Genomic DNA, 27,001 nt, shown 5'->3' with positions numbered 1-27,001 from the left:
AATGGGTTTCCTCTTTAGGAGTTCTTGATCAGTGTGGTCTCATAGATATTACAGATTTTTTTCTTTTCTAATGCTCTTGGTTCCAGTCCAGAACTTGATGCTAAGACCCTGTCGATGAAGGCACCACCTACCTGAGTCATGGAATGTGTACAAACCAAGCTGGTACTGAACTGGGCATCAAGAGTCTAGTAGGAGTACTTGGCAAGTGGTGGGTTAGGACAAGGATGATAGAGGAGATCTGTGTTTAACAGAGAACAGAAATGCAAGTTAGTATGAGCATAGACAGAAAGTGGATTTTTAAATGATTCCTGGCTTTATTGTTGGTTAATTTTTCATTTGAAACTGAAAGGAATACTACAGAGTCAGCAGAGCTCTGCAGTAGACCAATTAGAAAACAGGTCTACTCTTGTTTAGGGGTCCTCTGAGCCGAACGACTAAGGCATGTGAAAATATGTCATTCACCATTACACTCCGACAGAAGCCAGCACTGACATACAGCCTTCTTCATACAAACTGCCTTTATGATTTGCTTGGGAAGCAACAGATTGTCAGGTATGGTGCCCCTTCATTTTCTACCAGGGCCATAAATAATAAACTAAACCCACTCAAATTGCGACAACAGAAACTGGCATACAGGGTTATTCTTCTCCAGGCACAAAGTTGCTTGTTTGCTGGGAAGCATGCTTGCCGGTTTTTTTTTTTTTTTTTTTTTTGGCTGGGAAGCACACTTACGTTGTTTGTTTGTTTGTTTGTTTGTTTGTTTCTTAAGGTAGTCACAGAGCCATCAACTTTGACAGCATTCTTGTAAAAACAGCAAGATTGGAATAAAACATGTTTGCAGTCTCAAAGGAATGTGATAAGCTTTTTAATTTTTCAGTAAAATACTTTAATAATGCCACTATCATTTATTATTATTATTATTATTATTATTATTATTACTCAATTTGCTGTTGACTTTAAGGACCAGCGAAGATGCTCTTCGCACATTATACAGCATACCTTGATGGTACTTCCAAGTGTACCCATTACACGGAAGACATAACTTAGAGCCACAGTTTACATCACCTCAGTGCCCCGAAGTGTCCACTGTGTCCACTGGTAGGAAGGGGGCAGAGCATAGAATGTTAGACAATATGGGTTTCATTTGTATAAGACGCGGTTATTAATCTGAGTGACACAGCGTCCCTTCGGGCAGTTCCTAGAAATTTTAAGTGTCAGAAACAGTTAATAGAACTGGGGAAATCCGAGTAAGCATCTCCCAGCTACACTTGATCCCACACAGTGCATTTTACTCTGCGGGTTTGAGTTCAATTCCTGTGATGTTCTAAATGTCTGTAAACTTCTGGATTGAGTTTTGCTCATCTATCGTGGTGCCTAGTCCCAAACACATAGCAAGCACTGAAAAAAAAAAAAATCGACTAGATGAACTTTAAAACAATACATTCAGTGAAGAATTTGTCTCCAAAATGTTCGTCCCTGCAAGGACCCAGAGTCTGGGAGGATTGGATTGATCTGACCACAGTCCTGTCGGGTACAATCAGCAACTGAGTCTTGTTCTACCAGGACCCCTCGCCCTTGCTCTTTTCTGAACTCTGCAAGAGAACTCATAGGGAACACCCATATCCAAGGGGGCGAAGTTCACAGAAGCATGTTTACCCGCAACTCGGGACAGCTGTGCTGCCTTTGAAAAACAGGAGGGCCTCCGTGACAAATGGGCATTCCGCACGTGAGCAGACGGACACACCCGATCTGCGGCTCCCACAGCCCGGCTCTAGGTCATCCCTGCGCCCCTCGGACAGTCCCAGGCGTCTCAGAGGCGAGAACTTGGCCACCCCTCCCAGGGTTGGATTGACCTGTGTTGGTGGGCAAGTGGGGAGCTCCGAGTGGAAAGCGACCCGTTCCTAAGTCCGTCCCTGCATAGCAGGGCGCCTCTCTGTAGCCGCCAGAGTGAGGATGCAAGCGGCTAGAGCCGGCGGAGCCTGAACAAAGGGAGCCGGCGGCCCAGAGGATGCTGCGCTCCCCACGCCCCACCCAGCGGGCCAGGACGCTGCCCGGCGTGCAGGTAGCCGGTCTTTGGCTCTGCAGAGGGCTGTGTGTTCGAGGCCAGCACACAAAGACTCACTTCCTTGAAGCCAGCCTCCCAGGCCGCCCTGCCCACCACTCGCTGCCGGTGGCATTCCTGCGGCCACCACCTGGACTCTTGCAACCCCGGGTGCCAGGTTCAGAGGAGCAGAGACCGTGCGGGGAGCCCTCAGAGCCGCTCGCCTGGTGGAGGCGGTGGCTGGGATTAGCACGCCTTTTTAGGCAGCCGCGCCGCCCCACGCAGCGGAGTCTGCAATCGCTGTGCGAGAGGCAGGCTCTGCGTCGCCCCAGCTTCCCCGCCTGCGCCGGCCGCCGGGCAAGCTGCGGGCTAGGGCGCGCGCGGGAGGCCGAGCAACTTCCCGGCGCCCAGCAGCTAGGTGAGCCGGGACGGAAGACCGGAACCGGGAGGGCGGGGGTGCACGGGGCTCCAGGGCGGGACAGCCTCCGATCTCGGGCCCACGGGGCCACCAGCAACCGTGCCACAGCCGCGCGGGCTGGAACAATGAGGTGCGCGGCGCGGGGCTGAGCGCAGCCTCGCAGCGGCTGGGAGGCCGAGCTGCAGCCGCCGGCGACGCGGTCGCGCGCTACCGGATAGGGGACCACGCCAGCACGGGATCGCCTGAGCCCCCAGCGAGGCCGCGCTTCCCAGGGCGTCCGTGTGAGTGTGGGAGCGCGTGGTGCGCGCGCCCGCCCGCGTGGCTGCCGGGGAATAAAATGTGACACGCACGAGTCTGACTTCGGTGCAGTGCACAGGCGTGGGGACAAGGTGAGTGAGTAGCGCGCGGTGTGCGGGGATCTGAGACTCGCCGCGTCTTGCTGGAATCGCCTTGGCCGCTGCGCTGAGCTACTCAGAGTTTGATGAGCTCAGCTGCCAGAAGCCAGCGCTGTGTGGGGAGAGCAGGACACTCCGAAGAGGGTGAGCAAAGAAGGGAAGGGTTGCTGCGCTTTGGGGACAGGTGGACACAGTTCACTCTGGGGATCCGAAACTGTGCATTGGTTTGATGTGATTTAGTTGTGAAAGGAAGTGAAGATTTTTTATCAAATTGCTGGACCCATCTTCATGCAAATTAGCGCTCTTACAGCTCATAGAGAGCATCCTGATTTTATTTTCCCCCCTGTGTGGCTATAATGTTTAGGTGTAAAGGGCTCTTTAGAAGCCGCCCTCCCTCAAAGTCAGTGTTAATTCTTATGCACTTGGCTGGCGAAAACTCCGCGTTGGGGTTGTTTCACTTCCCATCGTGTAGAGTGGTTAGGTGATGAATTCTTTTTAGTATGAAATGTGACATCTATCTCCTTTGGACCTGATGGTACTAGTGCTGGGGGACCAGTGAAGTTAAACTCATGGTTCGACGCAAATGAGGCTTTCCAAAGAGAGCTGAACAGTGTGTTTGGAGAAGCTGTGCTTTCCAGGAATTTAAATGAGACTTTTGTGATTGCCTTCCAGCGTCTCCCCCAGTGTTTCTCGGGGCAGAACTTCCAAAGAAGTGTTGGAATCCAAAAGCACTATGGGGTGAGGAGTTTATGTGTACCTGGGTTTTAGTAAACTTCGGGGTGGGGGAGGACGGCGGGAGGTCCTGCTGAAAATTTGATGAGAAATAGGTCTTTGGTGGAAATCATTGTCTCTTGAGTTACTGAGTGTTCTAGTACATAGAGGCACACAATGGTCCTCCTGCGGACTGCCTGCCTTTCTGGGTGAGGAGACTCCTAGGCTGACTTAAACACTGCACTTTCTGCACGCAAAAAGAAAACAAACAAACAAACAAAAAACTAACAGGAGTTAGCTTTTCAGCCTTTATTTTTCCTGGTAGTTACTTAATAGTTGACTTTCAAAAATTCTGATCAATTTTTTTTTTTTTTTTTTTTTTTTTTTTTTTTTTTTTTTTTTTTACCATTTTGAAATAGAGCGTATGACTCGGGGAGCATTTCAGCAGCCGAATGTTGGGGTGGTAAATTTGGGGTAGCTCTTCTTTTTAAAGGAAAAGCAACGTGTGGCCATTTAGCCACTTTTTCCGCCACTATTTTTCTGGAACTGACAACCAGTTCCTCCCCACCCCCCATTTTGTTCGAATGTGTTAGAAAAACTGTCAGCAGTGCTAGTTGGGTACTGTAACTGAAGAAAAGAAAAAAATAAAAATAATAGATGACTGGGTTCTGAATTTTACAAGGGGAAGTGGGGGCGGAGACTCAGACATGCCGAAGTTCTCGATCTGCTTCTCACAGTTGATAGAAATTGGAGCATGCTGCATCCCTTTTTGCTCAGTGAAGATGATGTTTCCTGAGTTTTGAGCCAAATCCTCTTGGAAATTTTGACATGGGTCCGGTCCTCTCTTGACAGAGCTCTGAACTCCATGGTTTAGGGTGCTGGTTGGTGTACGTAATTTTGAATTAAAGGTAAGGATGAAGACACATACCTGGAGGACCTGGGCTGAGATACTTTAATATCTGGAAATGTGTGAATGATAGATTGTGCGGAAAGGGACAGTCATCTGTGCTTAGTTCTGACCATGAAAACTAAGAGGGAATGGATTCGAGTGTCTCAGGGCAGCCAAGCCATCAGGACAGATCAGATGCAGTACCAGTTGCAGAGATATCTTATACATATGTCCTTGTTTTTAGGGCTCCTCCTCCTTTTCTTCTTCTTTCTCCTCCTCCTCTTTCTCCTCCTCTTCCTCCCTCTTCTTCCTCCTTCTTCTGAGATGGTTCTCTTTCTGAGCAGATCGCTTGCTTTTATGCTAACTGAACCCCCATCCTTTAGTGCAGAATGTATCCAGTCATTTCTTGATAACCACTGGCACACTCAGACCAGTACAGCCCCTGCTTAGATAACTAGGTCTCAGAGAAACTTGCAGGCATTTATCCCTTGGGAAATTCTTAATTAATCTGCAGGTTTTCTGCCTCCTTGCTTCTGATACTCTGAATAGAAATATCTCATGCATGATAATAGGATGTCTTGTTTTAAACATGGATTTCTCTTTAAGTGTACTGTATTATGGTATTCCCTGTTGATTGTGTTTTCCCTCCCTTTGGAGTGTACTGGAGTACAACCTTAAAATTTAATTGCTTCAATTATTGTTTAATTCAACTTGCTCAAGTGTGTCTAAGCAAAACAGAGTTCCTTTTGTGGTCACTAGATAGTAAGTTTTAAAATTGTTTTAAGCCTTAAAACTCAAAATTCATGCTTTACCAAAGACGAGACTCATGTAAGTATGAAAGAAACAGTTGCATGGAATCAGACACTAATTTTGGAATCAGGCGAGAACAGGTGCACATTTACACAGAAATTTTCAGTGTTTTAGCACCAATTATTGATGTCAGTGCCAAGGACTAAATGGGCTATGGATGATGACCAGCTACTGTTAGCAAATTAACATACCTTCAGTTTAATAAAGCTTCTCCTTTTTTGAAAACCCACCATGTACTACTTTTGAGAGATTTATCACATGTTAAGTGCCAAGACTACAGCATTTGAGGTGGGGGGAGGCTGTATTTATTAGGTCTCTTATCAAATCTGAAGTTTACAATGATCTGAAATTCCCAGAACCCCCGTGAGTGGATAGGGAACAGCTGCAGTGTGGAATATATGCCTGGAACTTACCCAGTCTGCATTTGGAATGTATTAAAATAGGGACTAGGCTGCCCTCAGGCTTTGTAGGAACTGGCAATCTGGTCCAGCACTGCCAGTGATTCTTACCTGGCCACTTGGTGGAAGCTGGATCTCAGCTGTGTCAGTCACCATGTGCGTTCCACACCACCCCCCAGAACCAAGTGCTTCCTGGTGTGCAGGGATGGGGGCAGGGGAGTGGCTATGTGATAGGAAATGACACCTGAGGCTTGCCCCCCATTCTCAAACATACTGTCTCTACACAACTGTTCTAAGCCTGTCCTGCCTCCTGCTGTTCCCAGTGTTCCTCTTTAGGAAAAAATCCCAAATCCAAGGTACAATTTGGCCCTAGAGAGATGGAAGAGTCTGAAGACTGAGTTTACCATTTTGTGATGGGCTTTCCCTGAAGAACAAAGTGATCAGGAAAGCTGGCCATCAGTGGCCTTGCGGTGACTTATTCTGGAGGAAGTCTCCCTGTACCAGAGTTCAGTTTCCAGGGCTATAAAGGAAAAATAGGGACCGAATCTACTCCAAGTTGACTTCTGGTGCTGGATTCTTAAGATCAATAATTTAATGTTCTGGTGTACTTAAAATCGATTTTCCCTGTAGCTCCTGGAGAAGATATCAATCCAAGGAATCATAACAGCAACTGATTTGCAGGCATTATGTGCCACACCCTGCCCTTTGCTTTGCATAGACTGAGTACACTTCAGCCCTAAGCCTAGGAAGTGCTATTACCCTGTTTTAACAGTGTGCAGACTGAGCCTCAGAGAAGTGAAATGTCTCGACAGCATTGGGGCATTTGCCCAAAGCTCATGCTGCTGGGCTGAGCTCCACTCTACAGAAGAACACAAATGGCCACTGTCATCATCATGTCAGGCCAGAGAGTGCTGAGACTGTGAGCTATCACTTTCTTCTCCGTTGTGCTAGAGCTCCTGGGTGGGGCAGGTGCACCAGGGTGAAGAAGGTAGGGGCCCTCAGAGACCCTGCAAGCAGGAAGAAATTTTCAAGCTAAAAATTTTTAAATGGGCTATGGCATTTCAAGAATCCAGACCAGCAGGATTAGGGTGAAACTCTGCTTGATATGAAGGAGGCCATACTGAGTGAAATTTTCAGGGAAAGATTTGGGCTGAGGTTGGAGAAAAAGGAGACATCTGCTTTGAGTTACTGGGCAGTGAAGAGCAGGCTTTCAGAGCGTAGTCTCTTGGGACGTTTAGAAGTATATTGGAGAAAGCATCAGAAGACTCACTGTACAGCGGAACCTGCCATCTTGATTACCAATCTCTGTTTTCATAACTTTATTGTTCACACATTGAGTTCTGTTCAGTGCTGCTTCTAGTTTGAGGTCCCCCCCCCAGAGGAACACGCTTTATTAAATTTCAAACAATTGGCTTTGCCTGTTTGAATTATACAGATTCTTTCAAGTCGAGGTTCTTGCTGTGGTTTCTAAAATGGCTTTAAATTAAAGTCTGGGAAGGTGAGCCTCTTATGTAATCCAATTACTTTATTATTCAGGAATAAATCTGAAAAGAAGCTTCCTTGAGAGCATGGTGGTAATGATGATTTTTGTGAATGATAGATAGTATATGGCTGTGGCTGAAAACTTAGTTAACATGGGATTTGTTCATGTTGGTTCACTCAAGTGTAAGATGAATCTATAGTGTGTGATTAAATGAGTGAATTCATTTTTGCTATTGAGGAGGGAGCTAACTTTGTAAACTATGTTTTAGATTTAAAAAAAAAAAATCCTATTAGCATCTCCATGTGGAGTTGGGCATGGCAGTAAACACTTGAAATCCCAAGCTAGACACTTGAAATCCCAAGCTAGCATGCACTGCCTCATATCCTACTGGGGAGGAGCGGGGAAGAAGAAAAAGAAAAGAAAAGTCGTTTTCATATGAAAAAGTCGACTGCCTTTAAATAGACACACATTTCCTCAAACACACTCACACACAAATAAAGGAGGAATAAATTCCTTATTTGTATCTTAAATCAGCAGCTAGGAATGAGAACCAAATTAGGGTATTTGGTCTGGGATTTATAACGGTTAAACAACTAATCAGTACTAGAATTTGGCCCTTCTAACTGAGAGAATATTCCTTTTCTTATATCAGTTCTCTCTGACAGAATTCTGTGCTCCAAATTACAAGTGGCTTATCAGAAGTTATCCAAATGGGTAGGGTTTAGAGAACCTAAATTAGTTTCCTATCAATGGGACCTATGTGGAAGCATGTATGTTAATTTATGTGTATGTGTATTTGTGGGGCACATGTCTGTCAGGATTCTTAATAGCAGTCAGCATCTTCCAGGTGCCTTTGGTGGTTTGCAAACTGCTTCCAAAGGGGGAGACTAGCTCTGGAGTGGAGTAGCCTCAGACTCAAGACTAGACAGCTGCTCCATGTAAGCTGTTTCCCCAGGTGACAGACTGAGCCACCCATTTCAGATCAACGTGAAGTGGGTCAAACAATGTAGGTTTGTTCTACATTGTTCTCCCCCAGGGAGCAAAATGCTGTTTGAAGTTGCCCTGAGTCGCTGTGTCTTCTAGCTCACTGTAGGTGATAGCAGGTTAAAGAATTTAAAACAGTAAGCCCAAGACTTTTGTTTTTAAAATACTACACTTCCTAATTCTCACAGGGATTTTTTTTGAGTACACCAGTTTATGAGTAAGTGGCAAGTGGGTCAGCGTTAACATTTTCAAAAACTCTGTCTAGCTGTAATATGCATGTGATTATGTGTGGGTATATAATTTCCATTTTTCAAAGGGAACCCCCCAACTTGACTCATAGTATAATTAAGAGTTATTCTGCTTTGCGTTTAGAAAATTAGTAGAGAGGAGATTTGAACTCATTAAGTAATTTGTCCAGTTTAATAAGGTTGGCCCTCTGCATCTGTGGATCCCACACAAACAATTTGACCAACTGCAGTCTGTTTGGAAATAATTTCATAAAATTGTGTCTATTCTGAACATATATGGACGTCTTAGAATCATTCATAAATGACTGAGTGTAACACATGCATAATCTGGAGATGATTGACCTAAGTCAGAGGATGCATGTAGTTTCTGTGCATATACTGTCATTTGATATGCGGGACCTGAGTATGCAGGTGGTCTTAGGCCAGCGGTTCTCAACCTTCCTAATGCTGTGACCTTTAATACAGTTCCTCACGTTGTGGTGACCCCCCCCACCATAAAATTATTCTCATTGCTGCTTCATAACTGTAACTTTGCTACTGTTATGGATCATAATAATGTAAATATCTGTGTTTTCTGATGGTCTTAGGTGACCCCTGGTAAAAAGGTTGTTTGACCCCAAAGGGATTGTGATCCACAGGTTGAGAACCACTGTCTTAGAGCAGATCTTGCAGTTCATGCATCATAATAGCAGTCTGAATGCCATTAAAGAAACTGTTGTATTAATCATTTGAGGCAAGGGGGTTTCAAAAACTGATTAATCATATAGAGAACAAATACCTATATGGTGTCCTTTAAATAATGTGACTTATGTGCTTCATTTTATTCTTTGGACCACGGAGTTAAAATATATCACACTATATAATAATTATACCCTAGCAATGCATCATTTGGTCAAAGAGAAGCTTTAGTACACATTACTCAATATCCCTCTTATGGAGTAGTTAAAAGAATCCTCTACCAAGTTATCCGTGTTGTTTCTAGATGGTGTGCTTAACCCAGTTATCTTGCAGAACTGATTGAGCTTAATCAGGTGTGTGGTGTGCCTGTTGTATTGGCAAAACTAACTTATTTTACCTCAAATCTCTGTGTATAGATTCAGTCCAGATGACTGAATCTACTTGGTACTTAGCAGAATAGATGTGGAATATGGCAGATGAGTATATGATGTTGAAACTTACAAAAGTGATGCTCGGAGTCATTCTGTGAGTGATTTACACAATGCTCTGGGAAATAGCATGCAGTGCCCAAGAAGCAGCCCTTAGGTGCTGGCTCTGTGATGCTACAATGGACAGCCAGGTCCTGGGCCAAGTGCCAGGTTTCTGCTTCATCTATACACCAGACTCTCTTTCAGAAGCCATTGGTGGGGTCCTTCCTTGCCAAGCTAGATGGCATACCTAGAGCGATTAATTTGCTTCTTAGGATCTACACTTCCTATGAACTCAGAATGTCTCCCTTCCCAAATGACAATTCAAATTGTATATAGAATGGGAGGTGGGTATGCATCAATACTTAAGCAAATTCATACACATTTTGGGTTGCTTGCTTGATTTTTTGTTTTGTTAGTATTGCAAGTATACAAGGATTGGCAATTTCAGGAGGCGTTTAAACACACCTCTTGAAGGATCTAAGACCTTAGTAATATCTAGTGTTCACATCCTTTCTATAAGACAGCATAATATTTGCAAAAATCTACATACATTATCCAGGTGTCCTTTAAATCATCTCTAGATGACATGTACCTAATACAGATAGTTATAATGCATATATTAAGGAAAGCAACAAGAAAACAATCTGTGTTCAATATATATGTGACTTTTGGTGGGGGAGGGTAAGGGGTATTTTTAACCCATAGTTTGCTGCATCTGTAGCTCTAGAGGCTATAAATGGGCCCATTGCACTGTCTGGCTTTTCTCAGAGCTGTAGAGTGTTGCTAAATGGAGAAATGTTAAATATTTTGCCAGTGCCACCTGTGCTGGAATTATAAATACACCATTTGGTTACTGTTCATGAATGGGATATGTTTGCAGAAAACATGGAAAAACGGATGTCACCATGTCATCAAGCCTTCTTCTGCCCCTTTTTGTCATTGTCCCCAAAGTCCTTGTTTGGTTTCTAACAGGCTAGATACAGGTTCTCTTCCTGATTACATTATGATTTAATCAAAATGACCAATAATTTAACATGTTTTCTTGCAGAATTAAGGTAAAGTTAAGTAGGAATGGGAAGTATTGGTTGCACGTTAAAGTTGAAAATGTCTGTAGTTGTTCATCATGGAAATGTACTGAGAGTTAACAACTCTAGAATGGTTTTTATCACAAGAGCTTAGTTTTGTCATTGGGTGGACATCCTAGGCTTTTTCTTTTTGCTGACTGCAGATGTGGCTCACAAGTAAATTTTAAAGAGTTCTAAAAGCTACCATGTTGTGTTTCAAATCATGCACAGTGCAGAACAAAAACACAATGGGTGGAATTTGTATTTCCAACTGAATTTACCTCATATGAATTGGGAATTTGGGATAACTTAGTACTGGCAAATGGATACATAGTTATAGGAGCAATTTTGCACAACCTAGTTTTCTTAGGAAATATGGTAGAGAAAGTATCGAAGCATGGAGGTCAATTGGGACTGTGTCTTTGGCGCTTTTATCTTATTAAAGAGGTTTGTCTTACAGTGTGGAAATAAATGGAGATTCTGAAAACCTAGCTCAGAGTGTCCCATGACATTAGCTTCCTAGCTAATACTAGAGTGTGAGGAGCAACTTGGTGATATCTTTCTACTTCGCAGATGTCTGAAAATTTAGATGAGAGGGAGAAAAAAAGGTGTGGGGCTGGAGAGATGGCTCAGTGGTAAAGAGTGCTTGCTGCTCTTGTGGGTTACCTGAGTTTGGTTCCCAGCACCAATATTATAAGATTCCCAACCACCTGTAACTCCAGCTCCAGAGGATCCCATGTGCTCCTCTGGCATCTTTGGGCATTTCCACACATGTAGTACACATGTAAACACTCAGGCACACACACACACACACATGCACATGCAGAACAATAGAAAATTGTGGGGAAAAAATGGAAAGGAAATGTGATTCAGATAATAAGGGTAACAGGCAGGTTGTTTAACAAAGGTTAGCTGTACTCAGATTGTGCTGTATGAATTCGGGATTCCCCTGAAGCCAAAGCTGGCTTCCATCCAATGCCAGCTGCAGGTGCTCCATGTAGAACCAGACCCGAGGCAGAAAATCCTACACGCGGGGAGGTTCTATGGCCACCTCCTGAGGAGGAAGGTGTGTCTGCCCCCTGCCCCCAGCAACTGCAGCTTCTCCACACACAGCATGCCCTGGGGCAAGAGCTATTTAAGGGTTTGAGAATATGTGATTTGCCCCCTGTGCTCCTCAAGCCCCTTTCCTATTCCAGACAGAGACATTGATGGTTTCTGGAGGGTGACTGTTTCTTGGGCTTCAGTTTCAGGGTCTCATATCCTTTAAGGAAAATATCAAGGAGAAATGGCTATTTATGAAGGATGAATCCGGGGTGCCTCTGTCTCTCCCATCCTTTAAGAATATTTGTCCATCTATTTTTACTTCTGCATGCTTATGGGGCACAGTGGGGGTATGTTGACTGCATGGATACATTTTTAAACATTTGTCTCTTTCCTTTGCTTTGTGTTTCCCCAGCTCCCGTTTACATCTGTCTGCATTCTGTTTTGTCAGTCACCTTATTATGTGACTTTCTGCCCTCATTAGGTATCCCAGCCATTCTCCATGGCATGCAGGGCCAGGCCTCTGCTCTAGAGCATCAGTGTGAAGTGCTTCGGGACGGGGCCAGTTCATGGTCTCCACAGTCCATAGTCTCCATTTACTTCACTCTCCTTCTAGCCCATTCTCCTTTCAGGCTATTTTCTCTCCTTTTTAACTCCAAATAACCCTGATCATTTCATGCTTCCTTTCCCTAATCCCAACCCCCACCAATTCATGTTAATTTTTCCAAGACACCACCTCACCCCCCCCAACACACACACACACACACACACACACACACAGAGAGAGAGAGAGAGAGAGAGAGAGAGAGAGAGAGAGAGAGAGAGAGAGAGAGAGAGAGAGTTGATGGCTTTTCTGTGGATACATTTGCCACTGTCTTACAAGTGCCTTTTCCTCTCTCTCCTTTTCTTGGCTATAATTAAGGATTTGTGTTCCGGCCACATAGCCCATGATGTACATGCTACTCAACAACTCAGTAGGTGCTTCATGAATGTTTGTTGAATGAATCGTTCTAAGAATCCCAGTAGACCAAAATGAGGACTTTCCACTCCTAAAATGTGAGTTCTGAAAATGGAGGGGAGTAGGTAATATATATTGCTCCTCTTATTTTGAGTCAAATCCCCATGGATATTGCTCCCCACTTAGAATAGAGTAAAAACGATGGGCCCAAGGCCACGTGGATCCTTCTTAATATAGGTTATCTTGTGCTTAAGAGTTTCTATTAATCACTTTGAAGAGACACGTTCATTAGCAATGTTGTGAAATCAGCGTTAAACCATTCAACCTTAAAATTTTTGTGACAATTGTGAACCTCAAAGAGAAACCTGAAATGCACATTTCTTTCTGTAATTATTCTAAATAAGGTTGAATGGCTTTGTTTCTTTCTTCAGCAACCCATTCAGAACTGAAGGACATGAGAAACTAGCAAATAATTAGAACATAAATTGGGTAGGATCTGTCTGTGGAGGATTTATGACGGCACATCATCTAGAATTCATAAATGCTGTATTAAATCCTAACAATTAGGACGGCACACAGTACCAACACCTGGCAAAGATAATAAGACAGCATTAGTGCAAATGGTCTCAGCAGCGTTTAGTTATTAGACTGCATATTTAATTCTTCCTGCCCAAGCACCATCCACGAATAGCTATTAGAATATGGGAAAATTACTTTCAAGCCTCTGAAGAGTTATATATATGCAGGGCTTTGACCCTGAGTTCAGTCCAAGCCCAACTACAGGTCAGGAATCTGACATACCTTTAGCCTACAGCCTGAGGATGGGCTGTGATGTCCCCTGCCCCCCACCCCAACACAGTGTCAGATGCACAGCTCTGGTCTTATTCTGCTGGTGCTCCTCATTGGTGCCAGATACAGTGGTGAGGGGCTGAGTCAAGGGTCAGTGTATACTAGTGTGGGTCAGTGGGCACCCACCATGGCCTGTCGGAGTCTGTCAGGAGCTCTCTGTGTATCTTCAGGGTATCTCCCTGGACTCCCACATCTCTGAGTCCTAAGCACTCTGCATTCCCCTCCCCAGGATCTGTATGGTTTTATATTTTGGCTTTTGAAATTTTGCTGTCTCCCCCAAAATGTCAAGTTGAAATTAGGAGCTTGCCTGACACATGTGACTTAATTAAAAGGGTTATGTCAGTCACTCTCAGGCTACAGCAGACGTTACCAGTGCTGGAAAGTTGGAGACACTGAATGACTGTGAGTGGGAAATAACACGTTTGCTAATTCGCCCAGGTGGAATCTAAAACAAAGGAAAGTGCTTGGAGCGTTTATAGAAATTGCTTCCCTGTCCATTTACGATGGGCTAGATGCTAGGACTGGCTAGGAGTGAAGAGGAGAACCGAAGTGGACTCATCACACCCTGGAAATCATTTTCCTGGCATTCATAATCACTTTAAGTGAGTGTTAATGGCTCTGTGCGGGTTAGCTATTAACTGTTATCCTGCGGGCTGTCACAGTCCACCAGCGCTGTGGTCTCATGGCCCCACCAGCACCTGAGCTGTGACCCCTGTCTTCACAGCACAGGCTCAACTGGCCTTGAATTCACACACCAAGAAAAATGATGCTCTTAAGTTAAGAAAGCTAGTTCTACTCTGAGGAGTCTGGGTAGGTCTCGGTGCATCTGTCTGTGTGTTGCTGTTGTTCATAGTCATAGGCGAAATGTGGAACCCTGGAAAAACTATTTCTTGTTTTGTAATAATCTTAGATCTCTGCACACCCCAAGCCCTTTTCATTTTCTTTCTGAGTCATGCTATGCCAGCTTAATAGGCCTGCCTTGCCAGCTGGTTTCTGTGTACTTTTAATTATGTTGTTGTCCGTAACAAGGGTTTGATAATAGGATGTGGTTAGAAAAGTCTTCTACTTTTGTTCTGGAATACTGGTGCCAGCCAAGAAAGCTTCATCCTGCATGAACACCAACCCGTCAGCCAGAGAACGCTGCAGGAAACCCACGAGCATGGACACTGACAGTGCCTTCCAAAGGATGCCAGGCATGGGGGGAAGAGGATGCTGGCCTTGGCATCTCTCTACCGACAGGCCGGTGGACACTGTGCCCGTCTATGCTGGATTTTCTTTTTTGTGTTTTTCAACTGCCTTCTAATCCCTGGGCAGTGAAAATGAATATAATGTGAGGGCTTCCTAGAAAATTGGCAAAATAGGCTGATGAGCGAGAAGTCTTGCCATTGTTTGTGCTCATGATCATCTGTGGTAATTGGAAATTTCAACATTTTGGGCTCTGTTAGTAAATTTACTATTAACCATTAATTTCACACATCACAATAGTGGCCTTTGTTCAGGGCGGGGGATATAAAAGCCTTTTCTTTGGAAGGTTAGGATGATGTGTACTGTGGGAGTTAGTCTCGATGCTTGTGTGTGTGTGTGTGTGTGTGTGTGTGTGTGTGTGTGTGTGTCCCCTCCTCCTGCTGTCTCCTCACACTTCTGCCCAGAAGAATGTCTGTATAGAAGAGTCCCGGGCAAAGGACAGAGGCTCCCTGGTGACGGCTGTGTAGCTCTGGCCTGGCACCTCTTGCCACTGTTCTGGGGAGGGGCTCCCAGCAACCACAGCGGTTAGTTGTGTCCTTCAGTCCAACCAACCAGGCGGGGTGCAAAGCTGCTCCGACAGAGGTTGGCCTTGTTACTTTGCTCACAACTAACTTGCCTTTCCAAGCTCTGAGGTTGGGAGCCTCTGGGGCAGGGTGGTCTGTTCCATCCTCCTTCCAGTCCTGAAGAGGCCCTTACCTGAGCAGGTGTGATGGAGGACATCAGACTGCAGAAGTTTAAACCTCAGTTGGGTCCCTGCTGGGTCAAGCATGGAGCTTAGCTATCTGGGGAATTAATTTGAGAAGGGCTTAAAGGCAAGCGAAAACTCTATCCTCCCCAGGCCCTTTCATGTTCTAGAAAGACCTAACCGGTAGCTTGAGGACAACCCCACCTACTGCCCAGAGGCTAGTGAGAGGAGACTTAGGCACTAGGTCTTTCCCTTGGTGTCAGAAAAATGAACAGGCAATCAGAGAGTTCTCTCTTCCCCCACCTCAGTCTGGAAACTACCTGGGGCAAGAAGATTAGATACAACCTAAGGCGTTGAGGGAGTAGTAGTTTGGGAGCTCCTGGGAGGAAATGGTGAGACAAGGTGTGGCTTCTGCCTACAGTGGAAAATTAGCACACTGGCATCAAGTTGGTTTTCTCAAAGTATCTTAACCACCAGCTTTGCACACAGAAGCTGCTCAGGGTCCAGCTGCCTCCCTTCCTGGTGGGTTACAGATTCGAAAGATGCCTTTCCCTTCCCTATGGGGAATTCCTGTGAGTCTTCAGCTCCTTCCTGTTCTCCTAGGCCTTGCTTGTGTCTCCTGAATGTTACCACCTCCAAATTCCCTGCAACATGTTTCCTTTCAAAGCCCCTAAATCCTGGGCTTAAATTGTCTAACCTACACTGTTACCAGTACCAGTTACTTCTCACAGATATGAGGGGTGTGCTGATTGGAGGATTTTTGTTTGTTTGTTCTTTTTTCAACTAGATACAAGCTGGGGTCATCTGGGTAATGAGAACCCCAATTGAAGATATGCTTCTGTCAGATTTGTTCTGTAGGAAAGTCTGGGGGCGGGGATTTCCTGATTAATGAATAATACAGGAAAACCCAGCCCATTATGAGGTGTGCTATCCCTGGGCAGGTGATCCTGGGATGTGTAAGAAAGCAAACTGAACAATCCAGGAGGAGCAAGCCAGTAAGCAGCTCTCCTCCATGGCTTCTGCTTTAGGTCTTGCCTCTAGGTTTCTATTTTGAGTTCCTTCCCTTCGTGATAGTCTATGAACTCTAAGCTGAAATCAGTCGTCTCCTCCCCATTTGCTTTTGGTTACAGTGTTTTTTCACAGCCATAGAGACTTGACCAAAACAACTAGGATCAAAGAAACCTTGTTATAGTAACAGTGGGCTCCTTATAACCTACACTCCTGATCTGTATTAGTGTTTTGCCACATCTATGACAGTTGCCTGTGAAGGTCAGAAGAGGACATTGGATCATCTGGAACTAGACTTACAGATAGTTCTGAGCCACCATTTGGGTGCTGGGAACCAAATTAAAGTCCCATACATGGACAGCCTGTGCTCTTAACTGCTGAGCCATCTCTACCTAGCCCGTACACTCTTTAAACTTATTACCAACTTACAGTAGAAAATAATGCCAGGCGGTGGTGGTGTATGCCTTTACTCCCAGCACTCGGGAGGCAGAGCCAGGCGGATCTCTGTGAATTCGAGGCCAGCCTGGGCTACAGAGTGAGTTCCAGGACAGGCGCAAAGCTACACAGAGAAACTCTGTCTCAGAAAAGAAAGAAAGGAAGAAAGGAGGGAGGCAGGGAGGGAGGGAGGGAGGGAGGAAAAGATAGAAAGAAAGAAAATAATGCACTTCAGTAAATAATGTATTTAATGAGTAGCCTTTTTGGGGGGGTGGGGTGGGGTTTTTCTTCTTTAAGTATCATCTACTGATTCATACTCTCCAGTCATAAGTAATGCCTTTGGGAGCAGTAAAGTACATTTGAAGGTTGGAAATTCCCTTCCTAAGAACAGATATAAGTTGGCTGAATGGGTGAATGGTGTTTCCTTATATTGGGTTTCCTCAGAAGTCTGCAGTCACTTTTTCCCTCGCCTGGAATTTCTTTCTGGTCTGTGATCTTTCTCCAGGCCACTACAGCAGTACTTCAGTGATGACGACATGCTCCAGGAAGCAGGGCCAGCAGGGTTATTGTTGCTTTGGGACCTGCACATAGATATTTAGTTTGTTATGGCCAGTTCTAAAAATTTATGACCTATGAAAAGTTTATTTTCAGAGTGGAGCTGAGGTCAGAATGAGACTTTTCATCAGAACCCGGTGTCACTGAGTTCTCCCACCTGTGAAAGGGCTTTGCAAGCTATAGAGGGCAGCCGTGGAAGAGGACTGGGCTCCACTCGGCGAGTTCAGGCTCCAATCCTAGGGCACTGCCTTGAGGAAATCTGAGAATCACTCTTTCCCCCACCTCCATTTTGTGTTGTTATTGCTCCTCTTCTTCCCCCTCTTCTTCTTTTAAAGTAAAGGAAAACAAAACAACTAAACAAACAAACAAAAAAAAAAGAATTAAGCACATTCTAAGCTTTGGGCTCTGTCTCTGTACCATGAGGCTCTTTGGTGACGAGCAGTATTTTGAGGCGCAAGCCAGAACACCTGCACAGGACTCAAGGTCAGCATCCTTGTTCCCATTCAGAACACAGCAAACGAGTCAAAGGAGATGGAGTTGATTGCAACCTAGCCCGTATGGCTTCAGCAGCCTGGGTTAAGCCACGTGGCATTTTTCTTCCACATTAACTTTTTGGGTAATGCCTTGTTCTGCGAAGGGACTTGCGGTTGATGTCACTTAAACGCCCGTGGGTGGTTTTGAGGGAGAACGAGCAGTAACGCTTCGTGGTGGAAATCCTCGATTTTGCTTCCTCCTCGGACCTCCAACGCATAGTTTTAATCCCTTACCTCCAGTGCACATCTGGTCCTCGCTGAAAACAGCCCTTTGAAACTCAATGCCTCTTAGCAGCCAAGGGCACTTTCCTGGCCCCTCTTTCCTGTTTGTACAGTGCCCTAGAAGATCAGACCTGCCCGGAGCTCCAGCCTCTTGTCAAAGAGGTCATTAAACATGAGATGAGTCAGAGAGAGGCTTGGAGGCTATGTGAAGCTTGTCGTCTGGTTGTTTTCCATTAAGGTTATCAGAGGTGACTTTGCCATACCCCTTCCTGAAGTTGCAGGTTGGGCCGATGCATCCTGCGAGGTGTGTTTAGCATGCAGTGAGCGAACGGCAGAAGGTCAGCTGAAAGACCCTGCACAGAAAAGCGGGGTAGGGGAAAGGAGTCAGTCATCGGTCTCCAGGTGTCTCTCTCCAGATCCATTGCCGACCTCGGAACAACGGTGGGAGTTCTAGACACTGAGGAGCCTTTTCCTGGGAAGCTACATAGGCTAGTGCCAGTGCAGAGTAACTTTAGTCAGCCTGCTTGGGACTCCATGCTGCTATTTACAACACTGGCTGTGGGATGCTGATCAAAATTAAAATGAAGGAGTTTTTGTTGTTGTCTTTAAAAGTAGGAAATAGGTGCCCTGAAAGGAAGGTAGGACTCCATAATTATACTGTTCTCTTTAGTGCAATTGGTTGGCCGAGAAAAAGAAACCAGAAAGGCCAGGAGGGGCCCTGGTTTGGAAATTATTTGGATTTCTTGGAGTGCAGCTGTTTCCTGTTCCTTTGGAAGCAGCACATGGTTCCAGCAGATACCATGACCTCTATGACAGTTGAATCCCTTCTTGCCATAAGGCAGCCTATTTACCTTGTGTTCTTGTTCAGGCTCGTTGAGCTCCGTGCATTTGTGATTGGCCAAATCCTGTGCACTAGAGACATCAAGGATGTTGGTAAGTAAATGGAGGCAATGCATGGTGGGTACATAGTTCATATGCTACCAGGGTCTGCTCTGCCCAGAGGCTTTGTTCCTTTCTCTCTCGATTCACTTCATCCACAGAACAAAAATTTCAGACAGCAGCAGAAAGACATGAACTAATGTGAGCCTTCCAAGACTGTGTAGCAGACCTGATGACATCTCATGTATTCTTAGACAATGTTGTCTCTTCTTATTGTATCTGATATGTGCTGTCTACAGTGATGGACTTTTGCAGATATCTTTTCTGTTCTGCTCAGGGACATCACATTGCTAGTTTAAAATTATCTGAGGGTTAATAAACAATGATGGATACACGCTAACAGCCAGGTGTCTTTCCTCCCTCCATTTCTGAGAGTCGACTGTAAAGCATCAGCAAGCTGCTGAGTTGGAATCACAAATTCCTTTTGGAAGATTCACTCCATGTTGTGGCTACTGTGGCTGTTACAGAAGCCATTAGAAAATGTGAAAAGGGAAAAGAGGATGGAATGGTCATTCCTTGAGCAACAATACCTGGTGAGACATTAATTGCCTTTTATCTGAATTCTGATTAAAATCTTCTTCCAGATGAGCTAAGCTGTGTGAGACTCTCCTAGTCTTGCAGTTGAAAAAGCTGCTCGGTGGCTTCTTAATCTTTCCAAGTTGATAAACTTAATAAATGAAAAAGACAAAACAAAAACCAGGTTAGAAGTGTGTTTGAGTCCAGGTATTTGTGACTCAAATGTTCATTTTCTTTGCCTTAGTTAATGGAAATAAGAATGTATTTGGTTTTGTTGTAGTGTGGTACTGGAGATGGAACCCAGGTCATACATGTACTAGGCAAGTGCTTTATCCCTAATCTATAGCCTCACCATAGGGGTACAGCTGCTTGTAAGGTGCTATAAGTGGAGGAAGGGACCTAGGAAGGCTAGGGAAGGTCTTAGGAAAACAGAGCTTCCAAAAAACCAGGACATGTGTGCCTGGCATCCTGTGTGGTCTCCAGGATTGAAGGAAGAGGCTGGTTTTGGTAGGGGCACTGGGAGGTAGAGTTTGAAGATTGTGGTCAGACAGACATCTGTGGGTGGTTTGCTAATTCCAATCAGTATGCTGAACATTGTCCGTGTGGGAAACTTCCCAGAGTGCCAAACCACCGAAGCACACCTGGAATGCAGCTTCTCCTGGATTTCTCTCAGGCATGTGCTCCAGTGTGAAGATTTCCTAAGACAGCTCCTGGGCCATGGTCTGCTGTCCAGTGAGCCTCGGGTAGAACCCAGGATGGTGCATTTTAAACATACTTTCTTTGAGATTTCAAGGCAGCAGCTGCAGCCCCAAACGTTGGGAACTGCTGTTTTGCAGCTTCTTAGATAGCCACAAGAAAAGAAAGGACAAGCCCTCGATAGTAAAGATCTTCCCAGCTTCTCTTTATTTTACACGCAGTCTGTGTGTGGATCTCCACAGTCGCCTGGAGAGGTTGCAAGCAATTAATTATTCTTCTTAGTTTACAGTTGAGAGAACGCATCTTCAGATGGCACAGGTTAATTAAGCAGCACCAGGTCTCCCCATTAGCAATTGCCAGACCCAGACTTCTGGGTATTTTGCCAATGTGCTTTTCTTGGGTGCACATAGCCTCACAGTAACTGCTGCCAACATGTTGTGAGGATGTCATCACATGGTGGCCTGCTTCAGCACCCGTCTCCGAAACATGGTGCTTTCAACTGTGGGGAGGACTCCCTGTGCTTGCCAAATAACTCTTAGTTCCTTTGGAATAATCCCTTAGAGTTCACAATGAGTAATCTCATGTTTGAGATTCCTTGGTCTCCATTCCTACAGCAGCAGATCCTAAGCCTCAGACACATACTCTGTAACATTTCCACCCACAGGGAACTGCATTCTATGAGCGTGAACCCTTTGACATTAGAGCACCTAGGGACGGCCATAACCATTTTAGTTTGTGTAAGCACACACTAAGCTTTTTGCACAGTCCTGAACATAACTAGTAATACACTCCTTAGAGCACCTCTTTGTCATTAAGTGTCATATGACTGTGCCCTGGAACAGCACCCATGAGCCCATCCAATCAATATCATTGGATGATGGCCTCACTCACGCAAGTTAGAGTTCTTGAGGCTTTGAGGACTTCTCTCTCTTTACATTGTGTGGTGCCAGAAAAAAACTGAGAAGGAGACATTGGACACAGTGCCAGACACCTGTGTTTTCATCTCATCTGCATCCAGATAGCTGGGTAACCCTGTGTAACTTGGTCCACCTCTCTATTTCTCTTAGAAGAGAATGCTGAAGTTTTGTAAGATCTGCTCCAAAGACTTTAACCCCACTGATAGCACATTCTTTGGTCTAGGACAAAATATTTGCATGTAAGTCACAGACTCATGGTTCTGCCCTTGCATTCGTGTATTTAGGGCCTGGGACAATAGGAATGCATTTTGCCTGTCAAATTCTTTAGATTTAAATAGCTCAGCGATTTGGTTGGCCCAACATTGCTTGTTTGCATGGCTGTTTGTGTCTGGGGACACTTGCTCTGCATATTGCCTCAGATTTGTTCCTGGGTTTGAAAGCAGTTTGCATTCATCTTCCTGCTTCCCCATTGATTCTATTTAGATCTGATACTTTGTCTTATTGAAGAACTGGGACTAAAACCTTCATTCTGACAAGAGAGTCAACCAGGCTGGCAAGCACAGAATGTGGGATAAACCTGCAGTAGCCATACATGACTTTATTTGGATATTCCATTCTGAAAGAACCAGAACATTTTTTTGGGAGGTAGTACTTTTTTTTTTTCCTTTGGAAGGAAAGCAATAACCAGACATTGTTCAGAAATGAATTGTAGATACAGATTTTTTTTTATCCAACTCATCTGACATTTTAAGTGAAATTTGACTGATGAGTTCAATGTTTCTTTGATAGACATCATAAACATTTCCCTGTTTCAAAAAGCAATCTAGGGAGTGTGTATTTTTAGTGTAGTTAAGGCTGTGTTAAGCTGGTGTAAAATAGATGCCACAAACATTTGTAGAGGAAAGAAAAGGAGCTTTTATTTAAATAGCGCCAAGAGCAGAAATGAAATGAGCAAAGGCAAACTGGAATGAGAGGCAACACGTAAAAATGGGCTGCTTTATGGGTGCATGGCAGTGGCTTTAGCACTTCATTTAAGTTGTGTGTCACATATGGAATGGTCTCTAGCAATTTTACGTCTGAATATAAGTGGCTTGCAAGGGATGTTTGTTGAGTGAATAAATAATTTCTGCTGCTGCTGCAAAAAAAAAAAAACGTAGTTTACTCAATATGGATGTTAGATTCAGATACATTAATTGTATGTCCTTTATATACTTACCAAGAGTATGACATAATAAACATCAGCTGTTTCACTTATTTATGGAATGCCTTCAAGTGACTCACATGTCATGAAGACAGTGTTGCTGGTTGTCTTCACTAATTCTAGGACCATGGAAAATAAGACTATTCTGCATCATCTGTTTAATGCACACCATTTTGCACAGTACCTGGGCACTTAGAAAATGTCCAAAGGATATGTGCAGTGTGTGCACATTTGTCTAAAGTAATTGGGACCAATCGTGTTTCAGATTTTTTGATTTTGAATTTTTAAAATGTGCATAATGAGGTGTCGTGGGGAAGGGACCCATGTCTAAACGTGGAATTGTTTTATGTCTTGTGCTCAGCTTGTAGACAGAAGGAAGGCAACTTCACTCCAGATTTTTAGTGTGCTTTCATTTTCTCTGCAGCTACTCACAGGAGTCAAGGATGGAATTTTCTACTTGTGGCATAGGGTTGGCCCTCAAAGGTTCAACTTTGGAACATTTTGAATTTTAGATACTTAACCAAATTCTTAATGTGTTGTAAATTAACATTTCTATGTGTTTGTAAATGAGCTTTCTCCTCAAATGGGCAGATGGGCAATTTCTGTGCATAGGCCAGAGATCTTTACAATGAAGGAAGAGGGTGGACTGCACAGAAAGCAGATGCTTGTTGACACCATTGTTGGACAGGAAGTCTTGGGTTCTGAGATTTCCAGAGACCACAATATCTTTCTTCTCTTTGGTGTACTCTATCTGATGTTAAACAAGCCAAAACTTTCCCAAATTACAGTGCATGGTGGCCAGGCTATTAGCCACCTTACCCTTTCACTGCTGAGGTTCATTCACTTGAAATGTGTTCAAGAATCTTTACTCCTCATGATCCATTTCTTCCCAGGTTAAATATCTCAGTCTCCATAAGACTTTCCCGGGATACTCACTTAGAATGATTATGTCCCTGAGTCTCATCTAAAACCACTTTTTTCCTTTCCAACTTCCTTCCTGGGCAGGCTGTCGTAGACACTGAGGATGAGTGGTTCACAAGAAAGTCTACAGCCCATTAGAAAAGAAGGCGGGCCACCCACATAAGTTCATGGTCAACGTCAAACATCAAAACAAAGCCACCTAACCTGGGCAGAGAGGACACAGGAGAACTGAGAAAGCATTTCCACATCAGTAAAACCAAGAGGCAGCCAGGCCAGTCTAGAGCAGGATGGACTCAGGCAGAGGAAAGGGCCTATGCAAACACCATGTGGCTGCATGAGCAGAGCTTGTTCACGAAGTAGAACTGGGCAGTGGGGGCTAAGGAAGGGGCCAGAACAGTCAGAGGAGAGGAAAAAAGGCACCCAGCGTGAATGCTCTAGGTATTTGAAAATTAAGAAAGAGCGTAATGCTAGGTCAAGAACAAGGAATGGGGCCATGCTAAATTTCCCTATCCCCAAGGTCTAGGGATCATTGTGGAAGAAGGATCAGAAAGACTGTAAAAACCACAAGGCAAGGAAGATTGCTTTGAAATCATATCTTCTGGATATGACAGAGCAGCTGCACTCGTTAGCTCACAGCACTTTTGGTCATCTGCACAAGATCTGCATAGGACAAGGTCATACACAGTACGGAAATGGAAGGGGCTCAGGAAGCCCAACCTACAGCTCAGGAATGATTGGCAGCTGATGGCCTCTGAGGCAGACAGAGTCAGTTGTTTTCAACAGTGAGTGACACCCTACACCCATGTGTACATGAGCAGCACTAATTGGACTCAGTGGGGTAAAGAAGAAGAGGAGGAGGAAGAAACTGAAATGAGATTGAGAAGGAGATGATGTATTCAGGGAGCAGAAAGGGAGAATATGATAGAAATACATTGATTTCACGTATGAAATTACTGAAGAATTTGAAAAAAAATAACTGAACACCCCAAACCTATCACTTTGACATAGAGCATCCACTAAGGAGGCAGGAAAGAAGCAAAGAGCAGCTCAAAGTTATCCCCACTACATTGGGGCAGTGGAGTCCATGATATGCTGGCACACAGTCACCATGGTGCTACTCTGTAGGGGGCTGCTTGAACTTGGGGTGCTCTTTAGAGGCCTTTGCTGGCATCTGACTCTTCTGGTTCCAGCTCCTAGCTCCTAGTCTACCTTTGAGCACCAAGGGATCAGTTTTATCCCTTGTGGAGTAAAAAGAAATTGGCTCAGCAAACTTGTTCCTGCCTCATCTCCGGAAATGTCCCTTTTAGACTTGACCATGAATTGGTAGGACTATACTCAGGTTCCTTTGTGACATTATCTTTTGTGGATGGAAAGCCTTCCTCGTAAATGGAGGGAAATCACAGAGTAAAAGGGAATGTGGTAGGGAAAAAAAATCAGTGAAGACTACATGGTACCACACTCATGTGTAATTGAGCTCTGTTTCCCCACACCACTGTCTGCTCCATTAGGAAAGTTAACACAGTCCTTCCTTGGTCACTGCAGAGGAGGGTTGTATGACCTCGATGGTTGCCAACATCTGTGAGTGCTCAAGTCCCTTATATAAAATGGTGTAGCATTTACAACGAATATCTGTACACACTCTTGGATACTTTAACCATCTCTAGATGATTTACAATACCTAGTAGAGTATAGGTTCCAGGTGAATACTTGCTGTACTATATTGATTGGGGAATAATGTCAAAAAGAAAAAGGAAGGCTTGTATGTGCTCAGTACAGACACAATTATTTCCCCCAGTTATTTTGAATCTGCAGTTGTTTTTCTTCATAAATGCTAGACCCCTGTTGTACTTCTTATCTAGTCAGCATTGTGAAGTAGGTGCCCGATACCTGTAAAGGAATGAATGGTAAAAAGCAGTAGGTGAATGTGTGATGGACATCTGGGCTCATCTGTGCACTTGCACATCTGCACAAAAACACCTGATGAGATGCAAACTGGACCAGAGTGCTGTTAGGAAACACCTGGCCCACCCCAAGGGGCTTCTCCATCCACAGTAGGGTTGACTCTTGTTCAGCAGGCCCCTGAAGCCAGTGCCACTCCAAGTTTCTGTGAGGACAGAGAACAACTTCTGAGTTCAGAGGTTCAAACTTACTGTGAAATGTCTCAAAAGTCCCACTTTACATGATAAGCACTCAACTTGATTTTGTATTTCATTCCAAAATATTTGTGAATATGGGCTTTAATATAAAAGCACTGTTACCCTCCTGTGTTCTCCACCCGGGAAGACTTGGCCAGCTTATCCCATGACTTTTATTAATGAATCCTATCGTTGGGAACCAGGTGTTAGCCCCTTCACTACTTGGCAGTTCTTCACAATGTGACATCCTCAAAACCAAATTTCAGAAGTGCTAATCCCACCTTACCACATCCTTTGAATGGCGGCACAGTACAAACAACCGCCATCTTTATTTACCTGACATTTTTCTCCTGGCTGTAATTTATGCTGGGGCTTTCTTAAACGCATACAAGTATCATCTTGTCCTTTAAACTTACTTTGTGAAACAAAAAATTGAGTAGGATCACTGTGACAAAATCACCAAATTGACAGTGACTCAAACAATGAAAACTGAATGAAGTGGTAAGATATTCTAATTTAAAGCGTTTTCCCCAATACATCTTCTTCCCATTGGCTATTTGGCAGCACTGTGATGCAGACCTCACTCGTTCTCTGATAAGCCATGTCATGCAGCCTTTTTTCCCTGCATATCTGGACCAACCCGTATGAACAACAGTTTGGGCTACACAGACTGTGACAGAATATCACACCAGGATCATGGGTTCTCAGTGGGCTGAGGACTTCCCTTTATCCAGGAAGAACTGATGGATGGAGGAAGGAAAAACGGGAGCACCAGAAAAGGCTCCATTGTCCCTGAAGGTTGGGAGTCAAGATGTGCACGTATGCACCTAAGTGCATAGCACACCTGCTGCTGCTGTGTGGCAGAGCCACCAATTTTATCTTCTTGGTATTTGTGAAAGAACCATGGATATTTCTCTTTCTGTGAAGAATTACATGGGGGGATGCTGGGAAGTCCATTGAATCTGTAGATTGCTTCTGGTAAGAGAGTCATTTTCGCCGGGCAGTGGTGGCGCACGCCTTTAATCCCAGCACTCGAGAGGCAGAGGCAGGCGGATCTCTGTGAGTTCGAGGCCAGCCTGGGCTACCAAGTGAGTTCCAGGAAAGCCGCAAAGCTACACAGAGAAACCCTGTCTCGAAAAAACCAAAAAAAAAAAAGAGAGTTATTTTCACAATATTGATTCTTCCAATCTGCATAGGAGGCCTTTCCATTTTCTAGTGTCTTCCTCGATTTCTTTCTTTCTGGGTTTTCATTGTAGAGGTCTTAATTTTGTTGGTCAGGTTTATCCCAAGTCATGTTTTGGAGTCCGTTGCGAATGGGATTGTTCATCAATGTCATTCTCAGCATGTTCATCTTTGGTATGTGGGGAGGCTGCTGATTTTCATGCTCATTTTGTGGCCTGTTACCTTGCTGAAAGTATCTATCAGCTGTAAGAGTCTGGTTGAGTCTTCAGATTCTCTTATATACAGAATTGTGTCATCCACAATTAAGGGGACTTTGACTTGTTTTTTGCTTTATTTGTATCCCTTTTATATCCCACCAACCTTTTTTGCTTGAG

The 27,001-nt window shown here is 44.4% G+C and overlaps 1 protein-coding gene across 3 annotated transcripts in view; it reads left to right on the top strand.

Annotated features, from left to right (window-relative positions):
• Positions 1-2,345: 2,345 nt before the first annotated feature.
• St6gal2 (ST6 beta-galactoside alpha-2,6-sialyltransferase 2) overlaps positions 2,346-27,001 on the top strand; it is a 72,327-nt gene continuing 47,671 nt past the window's right edge. Inside the window, exon 1 of one of the 3 annotated variants that reach the window (XM_028865822.2) lies at positions 2,346-2,459. The gene's annotated coding sequence lies outside the window, so the exon portion shown is untranslated. Of the gene's footprint in view, positions 2,460-2,503; positions 2,999-27,001 lie in introns of those variants that run through there. The other 2 variants (XM_028865823.2, XM_028865820.2) reach the window with 2 other exon arrangements.

Source organism: Peromyscus leucopus, chromosome 16_21 (genome assembly GCF_004664715.2).
Source record: "Peromyscus leucopus breed LL Stock chromosome 16_21, UCI_PerLeu_2.1, whole genome shotgun sequence".
In the NCBI taxonomy this organism is placed as follows: domain Eukaryota; kingdom Metazoa; phylum Chordata; class Mammalia; order Rodentia; family Cricetidae; genus Peromyscus; species Peromyscus leucopus.
The sequence above is the reverse complement of the archived record's forward strand: the minus strand, read 5'-3'. Positions and strand labels throughout refer to the sequence as shown.